The sequence below is a fragment of the Lissotriton helveticus genome, chromosome 6 (assembly GCF_964261635.1).
Source record: "Lissotriton helveticus chromosome 6, aLisHel1.1, whole genome shotgun sequence".
Lineage (NCBI taxonomy): Eukaryota > Metazoa > Chordata > Amphibia > Caudata > Salamandridae > Lissotriton > Lissotriton helveticus.
The window spans coordinates 34,555,090-34,569,923 of record NC_136067.1 but is presented as its reverse complement, the minus strand read 5'-3'; the positions used below and the strand labels follow the sequence as shown (position 1 = coordinate 34,569,923).

The 14,834-nt window shown below is 44.4% G+C and overlaps 1 protein-coding gene across 1 annotated transcript in view; it reads right to left on the bottom strand.

The window, feature by feature from the left end:
* Positions 1-14,834, bottom strand: part of LOC144762157 (uncharacterized) — a 94,216-nt gene that overhangs the window by 29,817 nt on the left and 49,565 nt on the right. Inside the window, exons 5-6 of the mRNA XM_078647313.1 lie at positions 13,888-13,989; positions 6,633-6,780 (exon numbers count right to left, since the gene is read on the bottom strand). The gene's annotated coding sequence lies outside the window, so the exon portion shown is untranslated. The remainder of the gene's footprint in view (positions 1-6,632; positions 6,781-13,887; positions 13,990-14,834) is intronic.

Here is a 14,834-nt window from a genome sequence, read left to right as displayed (position 1 = left end):
AAGCGGAGACTAACCGAACGAAAATGTAGACAACACCCATCATCCCCCAACTAAAACTACCAAGAAAGACCAGAAACGCATACAACGAAAGGATCCTCAAATAAAAAAAAGATTTCTTTAGATTGGAACTGGAGAACGCTCATAATTGACCGCGTAAACTCTTTGAAATAGTAAAGCTGCAGTCGAATAAATTGGCAAAATCCTCTAAAGAAGCGACAAAACTGGGAGGAATTCTCATCCTGCACAGACAAAATCAATTTATTGGGAAGTGACCTTAGAGCAGCTGCTTTTAACCTACCCTCCCTGTTGGCTTCGCAAATCGATGGACCGTCACACTCCCTCCAAGCAGTGCCCAGAAATGAAGCTCAATGGTCTTCTCTCAAGTTATGACAACAAAGACAACTCCAAAATCCTCTCGTCTACAAAGCCAAATAACCACTTCAACGATCCTCTCCCTTCGAAATTCTCGAAGACAACCAACCAATTTGTCGTCCCCATCTGGACTGCGATAATCAACGCCTCTCTGTCTCAAGGCTCCATACCAGACTGCCTAAAAACTGGGCAAGTCATCACCATCATAAAACAAAACGACATCGAACACTGCTGACCCAAATACTTTCAGGCCAGTATCCAATATTCCCTTATTAGCAAAACTGCTAGAAAAATGTGAGCATCAACAACTGTGCCAACACATCTCTAAATGCAATCTTCTGGACGGCTGCAATCAGGTTTCAGACCAAAACTTAGGGGCCGATTAGGATGGCGGTGAATCCGCATCCTCCGGGCCGGCGGAAGCCACCGCCGGCCTGGAGGATGCGGATTCACCGCCTGGGACTGCGAAAACACCACCAGCCACATTAGGATGGCGGTGGGATCAGCGGCGGACGGCAAGTCCGTCTGCCGCTGATCCGCGGTGTATGCACGCAAATATGGTGGCGGTGTCTGCAAGACACCGCAAGCCATATTAGGATGCAGGCGGAAACACGTTTTTCCACGGCGGCTTTTCTGCCGTGGAAAAGCATGTGGTCTTTTGTGTTTGGGGGCCCGTTGCGGGCCCCTAGGGTGTTGGGGGGGTGCACATGGGGGGTACCTATGGTACACCCCTGCCTTGGCATGCACAAGGTGGTAGGCACCACGGGGTGCCTGCCAAGTTGTGCATGCCAAAGTTAAACATGCATATTTTACATTGCGGTGGGTGCTGCTCAACGCAGCACCCGCCGCAATGTAAAATATACGGGATGTGACCGACAGGGTGATGGTCACATCCTAATTGCTATGGAGGGACCGCCGCTGCCCCTGAGGTCAGTCCCTCCACCTCGGTGGTTCGTCCGCCATCCTAATCGACCACTTAGTATGGAAACTACAATACTTTATATAGTGGATGACGCCTTGCAAGCTGTAGACCGAGACAAAGATTGTCTATTAATTCTTCTGGACCTTTCATCTGCGTTCGATACCGTGAACCATGATAAATTGCTAGACAGACTCAGATGCAGGACGGGACTGTCTGGAACGGTCCTCGAATCATTTGAATCTTTCTTGGAGAATAGTTCACAAAGATTTTTAGTTATTCAAACGCTATCATCGCCGTCCCCTATTACGATTAGTGTGCCGCAAGGATCAACTCTTTCCCCAACTCTCTTTCACCTCTACATGGAACCTCTGGCTGAGAGTCTGCAACACACCGACATCTTGTTTCATATGAATCCGGACGACACACAGATTTACATTAAAGCCTCGTCACTAGAGGAGGTCAAGTCAATGAATGAAGCGCTAAAGATGACCATTCAATGGCTAACAAGTAATCCGATTAAACTAAACGAGCAAAAAACTGATTATTAATTCCCACCCCCCAATCTTTGCTGAAATAAAAGAATGGACCACACTGATCACCGCACTTAACGGCAACCCGATCTTCGTGGACTCAGCCATATCACTAGGAATCACGTTGGACAAGAACCTGAACATGCAAACCCACATCAACTTTTTGGCTAAAAACACCCGGTACCACCCGAGATGTCTTAGAAAACAAACTATTCCTAGAAACATCAGACCTCAAAATGGGGGTTCAGGCACTGGTCATCGCGAGGATCGAATACGGATATTCAACTCTATCTGGCCTGCCCAAGATCTCAACAGCTCCACTAAAAGCCAGTCTCAATACAGCCGCAAGACTCGTAACTGGATCTAGAATATTTCACATCACTCCGCACTTAAAAGCTCTGAACTGGCTACCATACGAAGCCAGAGTACAATCAAATTGGCCTGTATCACACATAAGGCGCTACACTCTCAAACACCGGCATACCTTGCCCAGAAAGTGATGATATCCGGAGGAGGTAGGTACTCCAGAGGCGCACAAGAACTTGTGCTGAAACCGCCGCTCTTCCAGAAGAACACATACAACAGAGCTTTCTCTGGCGCCGCACCCAAAATCTGGAACTCGCTACCGCCAAATATTAGAAGAATACCTTTCCATTCAAGATTAAAGAAGGAGGCCAAGATCTTCCTAATGGGGAAATTCCTATCATAACTCTTTACAAAGAATCAACTAATTCACCTGTCGATCGATTCATCTTTCCGTTCGCTACAGATTTATAATCAGAGGGCTCCTCAATGACTTCCTGAATCGGTACGTATTGGAATCTATAGTCTTCCTCCTGAATCCCCTATCTTGTTAAGCGAGGGAGACGAGTGCTCAGCTAAACTTTGAACTCTGAGTTTTTTGATGGTAAAAGATCATTTGTAATTTGATATATTTGGACAGTTTCGGATATTATTGCAAGTACTGAGAACTCTTACTGTCCACTGTTTTATACAGCTTTATATTATTCTTCATGCGTACGTTTATGTTGCTTGCTATTGGTCGCATTCGGAACAGAGCTAAGCGCTCTGACACCCTAACGCTCATGTTCGCGCTATCTAAAACACTAAAAATAAAATACAAAATAAATAAATGCCTCATAAATCTCACCAAGGCCAGGTTTAGAGAACAGTTTTGATGGCCCAGAATACATTATCAGGAGGAGGATGTGTTGAAGCGTTAAATTATGGTGTGGTATTAAGGACAAGCCAAGATTAGTCAGGGCTGCTACTTTATCGCAAGCTGAACGGCCAGTACAGCCTTGGTCCATGCTCGGATTGGACATTAGGGACACATTTGACTCTTTCCCGTTACCAAAAAGTATGCGATCTTGATGGTAGATTATACCTCCAATGAGGTGGTTGTAAGATGCATAGGTTTCATCAACATTCTAGTTATCAGATTTCTTAATAAATGAGTTTTCACCTGGGGTTGTTCCAAATACCACCCTCTACAATTTGTATCTCAGGAGATAAAGGAGTTTGTCAATGATATATCTGAAGACAGCTATTGATGCGCAGCAAGATAACTAGGTGAAAAAGCTTTTGAACAGCCTTGTGAGCTCATGTGTACAAACAGCAGTAAACATATTTGACAGTGTCACTTAGATGAACAGTTTATTTATCTGTGGTACTGTTTTTTTCTGGTAGAGACTCTAACAGCAGATTCCTCACCATTTTGGTACTACTCAAGGTGTCAGATTGGATCTGGAAAATCTTAGGCAGTACCCACGTTGTCCGGCACGTGCTACAAAGGGATCTTGGCCGTTTAGGTAGGTCCACTATCAGTGCTTTCCTCATGGGCCTCTTTGAGCATCTGTAGTTGCTTCTGAGCTATCAATCCTTTGTATGTGGCAAAACAAGTTTAGGGGCCCTCAATCCCTGGAGCTTTATTGCATGCCACTGTGCTATGTATCTACTCTATACTCAAAGGTTCTTCTGGTTACTGATATAGCAGGGGGTCAATAAAGGCGATATCCACAGATTGAAGGTAGGTTTAGACATGTGGTGTTGCAACCTGTGCAGGTGTCATGGTTAAACCATACTCAAGAACATCTTTGTCTGAATCCTCAGTTTTCATTCTTATTATTATAATTTCTGACTTGTGTATAAAAGGAAAGGGCGAAGAACGTCCGAGGTAATGTGCAACTGTCGTAATTCATTTTCTCAAAGCCTTGTGGTGCATGCTATCAGGAAAGCAGGCCCACAGGCATTACGAAGGAAATAGAATATGGGAGTATTTAGAGCAAATGGTGTGGGCTCTAGGTATTAAATGTGCAATGAACCCTTCTTGTGCAAACTGCTTTATTACCCAAACAGTAAACAGATCATCAGACCTAAACTGCCCTGCCTGGTCAATGTGATAACAAACGAACGTAAGAAGCTGATGTAGCCTCTGCTCCTCCTTGGTGAGAGGGGGTGGAAGGAAGAATGTGGGTAGAGTAACAAACTGCACCAGATGCAAAGGGCACACCACCTGAGGGAGAAAACCCTTGCTAGGCTAACGTGAGGGTGACAAGCAGCAGATCCCATAGACGTGCCTTCAGAGAACCTTCACAGCATCTACGGAAATCCAGATGGTATCCGATGGTGGCTACAATCACTGCTGCTAGAGGCACCACTGGAGAGCTCCAATGTGCCAGCACGCGTAAGTGACCAGCAAAATGCAGGAAACCTCCAAACCTAGCAGGCGAACAACCATTAGTACTGAAACTTGAGCCCCCTCCTGAAACTTCAGAATCATATCCCAAAGGTTGCGTACCTGTGAGGAGAAAGGATTGTTCTCAACGGTCCTGCATCCATACGACTCTATGAACAGGTGGTGCCAAGATGGTTAGACAAGTTGATTGGGATGCTCAGGCCGAACAGTTGGGGTGCTGTGGCCTTCAGGTGGTCCAACATCAGCCGTGGTGAGCCTGCCTCGAGTGAGGTATGGGAACACCGGGACCCCCAACCTGCAGAGTTACGCTGCAACACCAGGAAGACTTGAGGTGCCAGTATCAGTTCAAATGGGAGGACCATGAAACTGGTAGTTGGCTGAACCTACCACAAAATGCAGGTAAGTTTATTAGAACTGCAGGATTTGTAATTGAAAATATGCATTCTGTAAATCAAGGGACACCATCCAGTCCTCCGCTTCCAGTGCCGAAGGCACCTGTGTTAGGAACAGAATCTAGAATCTTTTTTTTTTAGTTATATAGTAAATATGTACTAAGGAAGTTAAAACACACAACATAGAGCTCTTGGGAACCAAGGTCTACAGTGCATAGAACCGCAGCCCAATTTCTTGTTCTGCTACCACCTCCACTGCTCCTTTTTTGCAACAGGGTTACTACCTCCTGTTACAGGATTCAAAGATAATCCTCCAAATAAAGTGACAGGGTAAGGAGGGTATCTTGGGAGGTGCCTATTGGAAGGGAAGCACATACCCATTTTATACGATCTGCAAAACCACTTGTCTGATGAAATGGCCTTCTACGCATGTAGAAAGGTAGACCTATTTCAACCATCAGGCCACAAGGATCCTGTAAGAAGAAACTAATACAGCTTTACAGTTGGCAGTAAAGCTGGAGAAGCGTGGCTCAATGGTTAGAGCGGCAGACCCTGATGCAGAGGTCTGGCCCGGGACCAGGGTTCAATTCCCACTTCGGCGGGTCTTGGGCTCAATTTCCTCTGACCTGATAATTCTCGCCTCAGTGCCTATCTCAATCATGGGTCCCACTCTGCAACTCTGGGCAATAGCTTGCTTAATCTCCACAACGGCCCCAACAGCGCTGGGATGATTGGCTTCACCTTGGGGGAGCCCAGGAGTGGGCACCTCACAGGCAAAGGCCAGGAAAGGTTCCTCAGCGGTATTCGTACAAGCGCCGAGATGTCTCCAGGTAGTCGCAGGATATACAAATACGTAATTATCATTTATTATTATGGGGGAGGGAGGAGAAGGTGATTTACTTGGCTTGTCTGCCTTTCCTTAACCTCTACCTCTATACTGCCACCGTTTCGACTGCTGGGTGGGTTGGCAAGGTTGATGCTGGCAAAACGCTAAGTCCTTCAACAAGCCTTAAAACGTCCTGAACTGCCTATGGTCTCGGGATGTGACTGGAGACCCACAGAGTCCACTGCATCCAGGCCTGTCCTGATGGTCTGTCTGGAGGTATCCTGGCTATCCCTCACCCCTCAGAAAATTGAAGTATTAAATGGGCAGGTAAGCTAGGAACCACCATGTTTGCCACTGCCAATAATGGCTGGCTTTATCTTGCAAACAGACTAGTGACATTCATGGACCATAGAGCTAAATTCCCTCCAAAAAAACCTTTCTTTCCCTTCTCCTCCAATTTTAGATTTTGATAATGATGAAACATTCACAGAGAAGAGCACTGGAACCGCAAAAAAAGGAACTGACTACAGGACGCATAGGTGGGCCTATATGGCTCTAATAGCACCACACCTGCACCATTTCCAGTGCCGAGATAGAGCGATCCCCTCAGAGTGGCGAGGAAGAGCTATGACACCAGTTTCCAGCTCCAGTCTGGCACATGGGGATTTTTTTAAAGAAGAGGAAGCTGCAGGTAGAAGAAACCATTAGAAAAAAACCTGGTTACAGTTGAACAGTAAGAAAACAGAAATCCTGCTACTTACCTTGAGCAAAGCTCCTGAAACAATTTCTAATTGTGGTTCAAAATCCTGCAATCTTGGTACGTTATTCGACAGTGAGCATTCACTCTACAAGTTTGACTTCTACCACCTACTTAGGCAAAAGAGTGTCTTACCTCTCTGTTCACCATTAACACTGGATGCATTTATTTTCTGTCCAGATCATTGCAACAAATACTATATTGATCTCCAAGTCCAGAGAGTGCAGGATGATGGCACTTAACTTCCACACTGTGCGTGCTCTGAGGTTTCTCCACTGGCTGCCTGTGAAGCAAAGAACAAATGTTAAACTGTTCCTGGTCATTCAAAGCTTTACATTACGTATCGCTGGACTACCCAACCAAACTATTTGCCCATAAACTTACAACTGGAACATTAAGGTCTGCTAATCGCAACCGGAGAGCTTCCCCCCATGGTGTGGAGGTCATTACTATTTTTTTAATAATCCCTCACTGCCAGGTATGGCCTGGCGGTGAGGAACAGTGAAAAAAGACATAATGCTATTTAACTGAAATAGAACAGACAGTGTTATGTCCTACCTCGGACAGACTCTACTCTGTGTGTTGATGTCCATCAACTGAGTTAATGGGGGCTCATGGTCTGCCCCACTCTAAATAGGGAGGGAGGGCTGAGGGTTTGGTTGACAGGGTAACCTGTAGCATTTGTGACCGAGTACTCTGTCCGCCAAGCTCTCATTCTGAACCTTAATTAAAGGAGGCTTGACCAAATTAGATCTGCAAGCTGGTACAGGGGCTATACCATTGGTAAGATTAGCTCTAATCATATGGATTTTGCCTTCCAGTGATCTGGCTAAGACAAAGATGGTGAACATTTTGGTAAATTGAAATATGGTTTCGGGTAGGAGAAAGGGACCAAAAAACACAGAAGAGCAAATGTATCTGACCATTTGATAGCAAATGGCAACTCTGTACAGCATATGCCATTCTCTGAGCATACAATATCTACAAGATGCCACTTTTACGAGACGGGCCACAGACCATTAAAAAGTGATGACACTTCTATAACATTAATTTGATTAATGTAAGGAAATGCCTCTTTTTGCATGATCACACCCAAATGTATTGGACTGATGCTGCAGATTTTTCGAAGCAGAGCACTCTGAGGACTTCTAACCATCACTCAGTGTCAGTGCTCTGACCCCTAAACGTGTATGTTTGAACTGCTTATTCCAATTGCCATTTCAGAGTCTTGCCACAAGATGGCATTTTGCCCTCCTGGAGAGAGGTGTGGACAACTCCCAGAAGAGGAAACAATAGAGGCCTGGAGGGAGAGCAATAGAGCACTGGTGTGGAAGAGGCATTACCTTTCTCTGTCAGGAAACCTCACAGGGTGTGAGCCCAAAAGGCGAGCTTAAAGGGGAAGCCATCTTTGAAAGGTAAATGGCGAACACACCTGATATTACTGTTGCTGTTTGTGGACACAGGTGGGGTGGGGGAGATATGTGACCAAACCGATTTTCCCATGGGCATGTAGCCCCCAGGTAGTCACACCTTTAGGGTGGGCTACCATGTTCACACACCAGGAGATGGGTTGTTCCATCTTGGGAGTGGGCAGAATAGTGCAGTCTGGGACAGCTAGATGCCACACTTTTACACCAGGTGGGGAGTGACCTTGTAACCCATTGGCTAGTAACCACCACACCCCCCGGTTATTTTTTGAGCATAAATATGGCACCCAGACCTCAGATGGCATGGGGATTGGAGGAGGACTGCGGTGCTGTTCCCTGGACCTGGCAAGAGAGGCTGCGCCAACTGCTGGACTACACTTGCTCATCCTTGGGCTAGCAAAATGAGGACAGAGCCTGTGGGGTCTGGCTCATAGAAAATTAGTCCTTGAGCCCCAGATAAAAAAGTGAACGCCAAGAGTCAGTTGGTAGACTTCATGTTACAGCTCCTGGGCCACAAAAGATGAAGCAGCCCTCTTTGGCAAGTCAGTAGCCACAATCACTTGGCAACTACTGGCTGGCGACGTGCGACCTGGGAGACAGAATCTCAATGCTCAAAAGTGGCACCCAAGACTGCTGGAGCCGGATGTATTGTCAGAGTGCAGTTTGGTGACCCAAGAAGGTCACTAGTCTCAACCAAATGGAACCGCTGCTTTCTCTGTGAGGCTAGTAGTCTAGTGGTAACTGGACTTTTGGTGGGCTCACCAGACTTCAAAGGACATCGACCCTGTGGCCAAATTCGCCCCACCAAGACCTTTGACTGAGGAGTATCCCCAGGAAGACCGCCCAACAACCTCAGCATCTTAAGAATCCTGTATCCCTTTCATCAGAACCACTCCATTAATGTCTACCGCAGGTAGCCCATAAGGCCTGGAACTGGACCAGGGAATATTTTGGTGACAGGGTGACTGTTTTACAAAGTTGCACTGGCCCCCTAGACTTGCTCCCTGTCAGAGTTGGTCAATCTAAACAGTCCAGGGTACCCGAACACAACTTTACAAAAGTTTCCAAAGTTTCCCTTAACTGCGATCATCTGAGTGAAAATCAGCTATTTACATTATATGTTACCTAAAAATCGATATCTTCAGAACCATCCAGTAAATTTTATTGTCTAAACATGAATAAAAGTATAATCCATTTTCATAAATTGGTGTCCGATTCCTTTGTGTTGCGTGATTTTCTTATTCAATTGTTTCTGAATGCTTTGCATTTGTTCCTGTGTTTAAACCTGAACAGTAACTGAAGATTGAACCAAGATTTGTTTTAATAAAAATGAGCATGACTGGACCCAAGACAGTACAGTAAAATGAATGTATTACACTGTGAGGCCACACAGCCTCACCAAATAATAACGCCTCTTTCCTCACATTCAGAATTGGATACAGGCCTTGAAAAATTATTAAAATGTTACTAGACCTGTAGGTCTAGTGACTTAAATAATGTACTCAACCTATTTGTAATGCTCTTGACCCATAAACTGGTTTCAAGTCAAGTCAAGTATAACTTTATTCGGTTAAATTAAAACCATCAAAGTGCATACAATCATTTAAATACATTAATTACAGTTCTTATTTCATTTTGTTACACAATTTTAAAACCCATCAGGTACGACACAGTCCTGTCCAACACACTAAGTACTAGATTAATAAATACAAATAGTAATGCTAAAATTCTAACAAAAGGTCATGAATAAGTTCATTTAAAAACATAGTCCCAATCAAGCAATCATCAGTCTATTCCTGCTCCTAATGGCGGCACTTAAATAGCTTGCAACCCCAAAGCACACCACAGGCGATGCCAACATTTGTAGATAAACTAACGCTGGTCTAACTTTTCCAAAATTTTGGCCTTTTAGGAGAGGGATGATAAATTTCCTGTGCAACGAGTCATAAAACTCACAGAAAAATACCATGTGAAGTAGATTTTGATCTGAGAAGTTGTCACAAGGACAGGGTCTTAACGACCCTTCTTTAAAGAACCCTTTCGGAAAGGCAAGCAGCCAGGGAAACATGTTGTGCTTAAATCTAACTAAGACAAACAGGTGATATGGCCTGTTTATATATGTCAGATATGGTTGCAGCTGACTGGTTATACTCAATGTGACAAAACTCCTCACTTTAGGTTTCACTAATTTCCTCCCTGTACAGCATAGATCTATTAAAAAACTGCTGTTTCAAGTCTTTAATCGCCAGTTTAGCCATAGCCATTGGACTAGAAAATAATTTGGGACAGCCAAGGATGGCCATTTGAGTCTTAATATAGCGAATCCAGGGTATATCTAAGCCCTTGTCTAGCGTAATGCAGTCTTGAATAATCTGCTGATTTAAATTAGGAGACGGTTGGGCCCAGATTCTTAACCAGCACATTATGGGAGCAACCGCAATCTGGTCTGAGATGTACCCAGCACCAAGATCCTCATGAATATTAAAAACAGGGGTAGAGACAGTAGTTTACGGAAAAACACGTTTTCTACCTCCTGGATATCGCCTGTCTCTAAATAACTCCATAGATCACACCCTTAAGTCGCCATTGGGACGCACTTTGCATTATATATTTTTAATAGAGCAGGAAGGGGTTTTGAGCCAATTCTTTTTGCAAACGCCATGATGGCTCCAGAGGCTCGGGCTAAAATATTTCTTTTATGTATACGTTGAATACCCCACGAGCGTCGGTCATCAAAGAGCACCTTTGTTAATTCAGATTTTTTACAGTAGAACTTAGCCTTCCTTGCCCTAACAGAACCGATGGACATAGAATGGGACTTCTTAAAATTCGTGACCAAATCTACAGAGTCCATAAAATCAGTAAAACAATTTAAAATAATTTGAAGCCCTCTTGAGGACCTTGCTAACAAAACAGCATCATCTGCGTAAAGCAGAGCAGGGATCAATTTTTTACAACTGGAAATTAAGGCCTCCCCAATTTTGTTAATGTAGAGGGTGAACAACAGGGGTGCCAAAATGCACCCCTGTCTCACCCCTCTGGTTTCAAATGATGTGAACGTGGGCAACTATTTTAATTCATTGAGCCGCAATTATCTTCATCATCGGATATGAGAGATCCTTCAAATGTGTGGGTTCAGCATGTCTGCTATACAAAATACTATTTTGTTTGATTTAATAGACTAAACTTTTTTCCATAAAAAAATACAAATCCAGCCACAGGATACACATAACCCCTGGATTGCCTCTCAGTTCATTAAAAGAGAATTGTCATCAGGGCGGGGAAAAAAATGTTTCTCAAATCATGTTCAAAAACTATCACTTTTAATAAATACATAATTAAAGCATGAAGTGGTAGCACACGGTCATTTGTAATCAGCAGATTTTACATTGAAATGGCCACAAACTTTCCCACTGACATGCGGTTTTACTGATTAAACTATATAGTGAACAAACAAGAATGTTTGGAAATCGTTTCTGCAAATGTGTGTCATTTGCACATCACCAAGTAAAGTTGTCTGGTTTGATTTGCTCCTATTTAACTCTTAGGGGCCTATTAGGATGGCGGACGGACCTGAGTCCGTCCGCCACCCCGAGGTGGAGGGAACGTCCGCAGGGGCTGCGGCGTTCCCTCCATGCAGATTAGGATGTGACCGCCACCCTGGCGGTAACATACCCTATGTTCAACATTGCGGCGGGTGCTGTTTGAAGCAGCGCCCGCCGCAAGGTTAAAAGTGCATGCTTTGCATATGCATGCACAAAGCGGCAGGCACCGCGCGGTGCCTGCCGCTTTGTGCATGCATATGCAGGGGGGTACCATAGGTACCCCCCATGTGCACCCCCCACACCCCAACACCCTGGGGGCTCGCAACGAGCCCCCTAAAACAAAAGACCACATGCTTTTCCACGGCGGAAAAGCCTTCGCGGAAAAACATGTCTTCTGCCCCATCCTAATATGGCTGGCGGTGTCTGATAGACACCGCCACCATATCAGAGCTTTTCCGCCGCGGTCGGAATGCGACCGCGGCAGAAAAACGGCGGACGGTCTTCCTGACCCACCAGCGATCCTAATCTGGCGGTGGGTCTTTGGAGCCTCCGCAGCGGTGAATCCGCATCCTCCGGGACGGCGGTGGCTTCCGCCGGCCCGGAGGATGCGGATTCACCTTGATCCTAATCGGCCCCTAAGTTTGCATCAGACTTCTGAATTACAAAAAAAATGTGCTTTCATAATTCCGGATATATTTTTTATATTAATTAACAAGCTATTTATTGAAACGACTTTGGGGAGAAAGGAGCTCAATAGCTGCACTGATGTTTTGCACCGGATGATAGCAAAGAAAAAGATTCCAGTCCTGCTGGCCTGAATCAGGGACTCGTACTATCCGTGTTTACGGACTTGGTAGCAATTGTCAAAAATCTTATGACATTTCAATGAATCTTTAACAATTCCAGAGGTGCAATTTCCTCATTTGGTTTTATGAAGGGGCTGAAATACAGGATCCCAGTGGTAATAAATATTTGGTAATTGTAATCCATCCTCTTTAAGCCATGTGTTTGTGAGACATCACAGATTCTGGCTGGTGACAGTGGGCCATATGTATCAAGCAAAATTGGATTCACAAACGCTGAAATTCGCAGAATTATGGCTTTTGCAAATACAATTTGGACTAATGGTATGCATCAAGCAAATCTGCTTGAAAATAAGGAATCGCAAAATAGCGATTCCTTATCTTGAGATTGCATTTAAGGTTTCGCAAATTTTGCAATTCCTTAACTGCAATGTTAAAAGCCAAAAAAATTAGCAAATTGGCTTTAAGGAATCGCAAATTACCACCAACTTCTAGTTGGTGGTAAGTTGCGAATTTCTTTCAAAATGCATATTTTTACAATTTTCTAAGTGCCATGTGACGCACATACGTGCCCTTAGGGCATGTATGTGCGCCACATGTGCACCCATGCCGATTTCAGGGGTGCAACAGGGTGTCCTTTGGACACCCCTGCACCCTTGAAAATATTCACAATTTGCGATTAGCAAATTGCGAATCGCAAATTTCCCCTTCATTCCTATGGGCCTCCTGGCCCATAGAAATGAATGGGAAATTATTCCTTAATTGCGATGAGCAAATTGCTAATCGCAATTAAGTAATCATAAGAAATCGCTAAAAAGAAGTTGATTTCTACATACATACCATTTTGCGATTTCTAAATAGTGATTCCTTAAAAATCGCTATTTAGGAATCGCAAAATGGAATGTTGATACATATGGCCCAGTGTCACAGACGTTACCGGTTTGTTACCACGCATTAAGAATGTGCCAACAAAGGGAAGCCCTCCCAGGCGTGTGCATTTTTTTATTTAATTAGTGGGACCACAAACTCTTGCCTGATATCAACAAGGAGCAAACAGCCCGAGTGATGCTAAAGAAGAAAGGCTGGATTTTTAGAGAAAAAAAACTACAGGGTTTGGAATCACAGATCAAATGATTTCAGATTTTTAGACTGAAAAAGAAGGGTATGCACTTTGCACAGATAGCAGCCGTGCGCTTGATAGGCTGCTTGGTTTTATCTTTCAAAATGTGGTAGCTGAAAACTACGGTTATATAGTATGTATAATTTTAATGTTGCTTTAGAACTAAGAAGCTTTATGTTAGCCAACTTGTTGAAAGTATATTTGTTTACAGTTGCTTTCTTTTGTATAGCTATTACATTTTGTCCTCTGAAAGAAAGTAATTTTTCTTCCTCAAAGCTGCCAAGGTTTCAGATTACCATGTGTGAGATTTTCATAATTCCGGTCTAATTATGAGTGACATTTCAACGACTATGAGTGACACTTTCTCACGGGCAAAATCATGCAATGAAGACAAGGGAAACATATAAATATCAGAAATGACACGCATTTGAGCACTCATAAACCCAAAAAAAACTTAAAATTGCTGCAAAGCTCTAGTAAAGGAAGGGCACTAACCTGTACTTGTGTGTCGAGGTCAGGAGGTCGAAAACAGGCGTTGTCGGTTTTCCTGTAATTTAAGTCAGCCAGCATCTGGCAGAGGCAGCAATTCCAGAGAGCCTAGTTGTCGAGAAAGTTACCAGTTACAAGTTGTCAAAAGAAACAATTAAATTGGCATATATAAATGTAGAACTGGCACCAGTGTTAACACAGCGTGCTAGCGCTACTAAGGGCCCCCAACACGGTTGACTTAACAGACGGCAGCTGCCTAAATATCAACAAGCATTTACAATGCAACGGTTTCGCCTTTGGATAAGTTAGAGCTATTGTCATTGTAAATGACAAAATTTTTATTTATGTGTTGGTTTTGAAAACAGATAAATAAATGGCATTGTCATTCACATTGCCATTAGCTTAATCTCGCGCAAATGTGAGACCTATTGTACCCTACGGTGAGCAGAGCTGCAATTGTGATGTTCACAACCTCCTCCCTGACTCGGGATTGCTTGTGCTTCACATGCTCCAGCAATAGGCAGAGCACCTCCTGTGGTCCTACGACTTTCATTAGCTTCATGTAGGTCTTCATGTACTCCTGCCTGATGACTGCCTTGTTGTCCCCCAAGACTTTGACCGTGGCGGAGATGACGGGACGCAGGTACTGTCCAGTGCTTTGACCAAGGTTCAGCACCAACAGGTTGAGCACTTCCAATGCACAGTGCAGGACTGTGAAGTTAGAGTTATCCATCAGGTTACCCAAGAAGCTGAGGAGACCGAGGACACTGGAAGAAGGAGCCAGGGCGGGCGAGAAGTCCTGCGCCTTGGCTTTCAGCTCCTCCATTGCACGGGCACGCACACACACTCAGATGCGTACACATATATAGGCACACACACATAGGGACGCACACATCCCCAGACTCAGATGCTTTCACATACACAGGCAAACACACAGACACATACACACACAC